At 41.2% G+C, this 5,624-nt stretch overlaps 1 pseudogene; it reads left to right on the top strand.

Annotated features, from left to right (window-relative positions):
- LOC112071647 (N-acylneuraminate cytidylyltransferase-like) overlaps window positions 1-5,624 on the top strand; it is a 16,786-nt pseudogene extending 11,162 nt beyond the window's left edge.

Here is a 5,624-nt window from a genome sequence, read left to right as displayed (position 1 = left end):
TGTTCCTAGGCTGTCATTGAAAATAAGAATTTGTTCTTAACTGACTTGCCTAGTTAAAATAAAATAAAAAATAGAGGTCCTGGATGGCAGGAAGCTTGGCCCCAGTGATGTACTGGGCTGTACACACTACCCTCTGTAGTGCCTTGCGGTCAGAGGCTGAGCAGTTGCCATACCAGGCAGTGTTTATATTACAGACTCAGASAGGGAGAGGTTGAAAATGTCAGGTATAATAGGCTCGATTTCTCTCAGGAATGTGACCATAGCAGGGGTGTTTGATAACCACGTATCAATGAAACTATCAGAGATTAAATGTCAACAGTGAAGTTTGAACCAGTTGAACCTGATTGTGATTGTCAAGGTGACCACATTATGCCTTGTTATGGAACAGTATCTCCTCATTCCCTGTTTCCCACCTCCTTATCTATCTCTTCTCACCCCTCCATTTCTCTCCTCTCACCCTCCATTTCTCTCCTCTCACCCCTCCATTTCTCTCCTCTCACCCCTCCATTTCTCTCCTCTCACCCGTCCATTTCTCTCTTTTTATTTTTTATTTGGGTCACAAGGGCGATTCAATCATAAAAATAACATTACACTTTTTCCCCTTGTACTTATTTTATTTACACACCATCCCACCCTTTCCAAACATACCCCCCCCCCCCTGGAATGTAAAAATCCACTTTCACCGGGTGCCTTCCCAAACTTGTACCCCATGGAACCCCATATGCACGAAGCACTGACCGTAGTCGAAGATATAGAAGAATGACGACCCTGGCAAATCAAAACGAAAACTAAGTTCCTCCAAACTAACATGACCCTTGGAGTTGAATATATCACCTAGATTCTTGACTCCTTTTGGAGACCAGGCTCTAGTGTCCAACGGTTTATTACCAGAAGTAACAGCCTTGTTATGCCATAGAGGGGTATGGAGATGCCACTTCCAGTTACCATCTACACCCTTCTCAACCTTCCTAAAATTCTCTATGGTATTAGAAATGATCGGACCAAAATACAACATGCATGTCTTATTAGATATACCACAGAATAACACATCTTGCAATCTAGTAGGTGAAACAAGTTCTTCCTCAATAGTTCTCCAAGAGACTGATGTAGACTGATCAAACCATGATCTAAGTGGAGTAACTGGAAAGACTGGTGAGACTGGTGGTAAATACAAACATTTGGTAATGCAAGTCCACCATCCACCTCTGTCATTGTAACACCTCAAACCTAATCTTTGGATATTTGCCATTCCAAAGGTATTTAGGTATACGTTTATCAATCCTTTCCCAATATTCTACTGGTGGAGGGAGGGGGATCATCATGCTCAGGAAACTAATACGTAGCAACACATTCATCTTTATGGAAGCTGCCCTAGTTTCTAAAGAAGCAGGCAACTTCTCCCAAACTGTTAAATCCTGTTCAACTTCCTTATAAATCTTCTGATAATTAAACTTCACCAGACCTTGCAGGGATGTTTGCATACTAATACCCAAATACATGAGCTGTGTTTTCATAGGAATTGTTGAGGGAAGTGAAACTTTTTTGGCCGCTTCATTCAGTAACATTAATGCTGATTTTGTCCAATTTATTTTTTACCCGGACAGCAATTTKAATTCTTCAAATGTGGATAATAAAGATGAGATAGAATTTTGATATAGGAGAATATCGTCTGCATATAGTGATATGGTATGAGAGGAGGATGTAATCAGTATAGGAGAAGCCCCCCTTAGATGTTGGGCTAAAGGCTCTAGCGACTAAATGAATAACGTTGGGGATAGGCCATCTTGTCTACATCCCTGAAAAATAGGGAATGGACTTAAGTGTATGCCATTAGTAGAAACCATAGCAACAGGGTTAGCATATAACACACAAACCATATCAATAAAATTCTTTCCCAAACCAAATTTCTCCAAAACAGCACACAAGTACTGCCATTCAAGCCTGTCAAAAGCCTTCTCAGCATCTAGAAACAGCATCTGTGTCCAGCTGTTGTGGTTCATGTATTACATGCATTCATCATCTGACATTATCAGCTGCAAGGAGACCTTTCATAAAACCTGACTGGTCCATGTGAATCAACTTATCCTAATACTTTTCAATACAATTTTTGGTCTGAATGAATTAAATATATCAGACGATAATTTGCACAGACTCTGTGATCGTTCCCTTTCTTTGGCAGTAGAGAGATTAATGTAGAGTTAGTATGCTCATGAAAAACCCTTGTCGATGGCCGAATGAATTTACTCCAATAATACTGGTCCTAAAATGCCTCAATAATGTAGTAACAGCTCAGGTGGAATGCCATCCGGGACAGGGSATTTACCCTTTTTAGCACCTTTCAGTGCTGACTCCAGTTCCTCTAATGAGATCCCCAGATCCGCAGATTGCTTCTCCAATATGGGCAAATAAAGATGATCTAAAAACTGCATTTGTCTGGTTCAAACTGGGTAGAAGATTTATGTAACTCCTGGTAAAAAGACTGAAATGTTGTATTCATTTCCTGTGGGTCAGAAAGTAAGCCTTTAACTAGGGATTAAATAGATTCTATAGAAGTACAAGATTCACCTTGTTTCAATTTTAAGGCTAGAAGCCTGCTTGGTTTGCTCCTATTAAAATTATAGTTCTGCCTCACTCTATATGCATGTGTCATGTGTTAGTTGTGCAGAGGTGAGAACGGCGCAGGACACAGAACTGAGTAAAATAACGAACTTTTTCTCTGGAAAAATAATCAGCAAAAAATTWATCCACGCAGGGATCACAAACCCTAACACAACAGACTAACACAGAACCGGGAACAATCACGCACAAAACATAATGAGAACCAGAGGGTTAAATAGGGAAATAATAATAACGTAATGGGAACCAGGTGTGTACGATCAAGACATTACAAATGGAAAAATAAACGTGGATCAGTGGCAGCTAGAAAGCCGGTGAAGACGAACGCCGCCCGATCAAGGAGAGGCACCAACTTCGGCGGAAGTCGTGACAGCATGAGAACTCAGCTCTCTCCTAATAAATTATTCAGTTCCAGTTTAACCACCCTTAAATCATTGCTGACATTATTTGAGTAATCCCTTTTCTGGTTTTGTTGAAGTGATTTATATTTTTTCTCCAATAACTTGATTCTGTGATTCCTGGCTTTATTGAGGTCCGATGCAAAATAAGATGTAAAGTCTGTGATTAACCCTTTAGTTGCCATCCATGTAAACCTGGGGTCCTCTGCAGAGTCCTTGTTTTTCTAAGAATTCAACTACTTTCGCTTGAAATTCAGCCACCACGAACAATTCGTTTTGAAGAAGGGTCGTATTAAAACGCCAACGTTTGTTTTATTTACCTTAAAGCTCACATCCACTTGGGTAACCAGGGGATATGATCTGAAAGCGTCGCAGGCAATATTTGTATTTGCGTGACGCACATACTTAGAGTGCGTGAGAATAGAAAATAATCAATTCTAGAGTGTCTGATTAAATAGCTTCTCTATTAGTAAGGGGAGACAGGGGAAACTGTCTGATTAAATAGCTCCTCTATTAGTAAGGGGAGACAGGGGAAACTGTCTGATTAAATAGCTCCTCTATTAGTAAGGAGAGACAGGGGAAACTGTCTGATTAAATAGCTCCTCTATTGTAGGGGAGACAGGGGGAAACTGTCTGATTAAATAGCTCCTCTATTAGTAAGGAGAGACAGGGGGAAACTGTCTGATTAAATAGCTCTCTATTAGTAAGGGAGACAGGGGAAACTGTCTGATTAATAGCTCCTCTATTAGTAAGGAGAGACAGGGGGAAACTGTCTGATTAAATAGCTCCTCTATTAGTAAGAGAGACAGGGGGAAACTGTCTGATTAAATAGCTCCTCTATAGTAAGGGGAGACAGGGGGAAACTGTCTGATTAAATAGCTCCTCTATTAGTAAGGGAGACAGAGGGGAAAACTGTCTGATTAAATAGCTTCTCTATTAGTAAGGGAGACAGGGGGAAACTGTCTGATTAAATAGCTCCTCTATTAGTAAGGGAGAGACAGGGGGAAACTGTCTGATTAAATAGCTTCTCTATTAGTAAGGAGAGACAGGGGAAACTGTCTGATTAAATAGCTCCTCTAGTAAGGGAGACAGGGGAAACTGTCTGATAAATAGCTCCTCTATTAGTAAGGGGAGACAGGGGGAAACTGTCTGATTAAATAGCTCCTCTATTAATGAAGGAGAGACAGGGGGAAACTGTCTGATTAAATAGCCTCTCATTAGTAAGGGGAGACAGGGGGAAACTGTCTGATTAAATAGCTCCTCTATTAGTAAGGGAGACAGGGGAAACTGTCGATTAAATAGCTTCTCTATTAGTAAGGGGAGACAGGGGGAAACTGTCTGATTAAATAGCTCCTCTATTAGTAAGGGGAGACAGGGGGAAACTGTCTGATTAAATAGCTTCTCTATTAGAAGGGAGACAGGGGAAACTGTTGTTAAATAGCTCCTCTATTGTAAGGGGAGACAGGGGAAACTGTTCTGATTAAATATCGAATTTGGGATTCAATTCAATTGAGTAACATTTCTCTGATGTTGCCTAAGCCCAAAATGGGAAACTACTCATTAAATATATATTTATATGATTTCCTTGATTTTTTTCATGTAATGTTTTTGCTACATACTAATCAAATCACAACTTTTTTGTCACATGCGCCGAATACAACAGGTGTCGTAGACCTTACCGAGAAATGCTGACTTACGAGCCCTTAACCAACAATGCAGTTCAAGAAAGAGTTAAGAAAATATTTACCAAATAAACTAAAGTAAAAAATAATAAAAACTTGCCGTGCGGTAGCAGAGAGAACAGTCTATGACTTGGGTAACTGGAGTCATTGACAATATTTTGGCCTTTCCTCTAGTATATAGGTCCTGGATGGCAGGAAGCTTGGCCCCATTGATGTACTGGGCCATACGCACTACCCTCTGTAGTACTTTACGTTCAGATGCCGAGCAGTTGCCATACCAGGCGGTGATGCAACCGGTCACGATGCTCTCGATGGTGCAGCTGTAGAAATTTTTGAGGATCTGTAGACCCATGCCAAATCTTTTCAGTCTGCTGAGGGGGAAAAGGTGTTGTCGTGCCACACAGCTGTCATGGTGTGTTTGGACCATGATAGTTAGTTGGTGATGTGGACACCAATGAACTTTAAACTCTCGACMCGCTCCACTACAGCCCCGTCGATGTTAATGGGGGCCTGTTTGGCCGCCTTGTCCTGTAGTCCACGATCAGCTCATTCTTAGAATACTTCCATAACCACCTTATGGACACGTAAAAATATTTAAAATAAAATKTAAACGAATCTCACACCTCCATTTTATCCCTCCATCTCTCCCTTCTACAGGTAATGATGCACCAGATGTTGACTGTCTGAACCTGGCTGGGCTGAGTGCAGTACCCCRGGACGCTCCAGTGGTGGCGATCAACGCTGCTAAATACTCCTGCCACAGTGCTGCAGGCYTGGGGGCTGTGAGGGAGTTTTCTGAACACATCCTGCTGCTCAAGAAGAAGGCCAAGTCTCAGATGGAACAGGACCGCATCCACAGAAATACATTCTAAATGCTCGAATGTGTTCTAAAGTCACAGAGATCCATTCTAAACTCTAGAATGTGTTC

This window comes from Salvelinus sp. IW2-2015, unplaced genomic scaffold (assembly GCF_002910315.2).
Source record: "Salvelinus sp. IW2-2015 unplaced genomic scaffold, ASM291031v2 Un_scaffold1672, whole genome shotgun sequence".
Classification (NCBI taxonomy): Eukaryota; Metazoa; Chordata; class Actinopteri; order Salmoniformes; family Salmonidae; genus Salvelinus; species Salvelinus sp. IW2-2015.
This window is presented reverse-complemented; position numbering and strand designations above follow the sequence as displayed.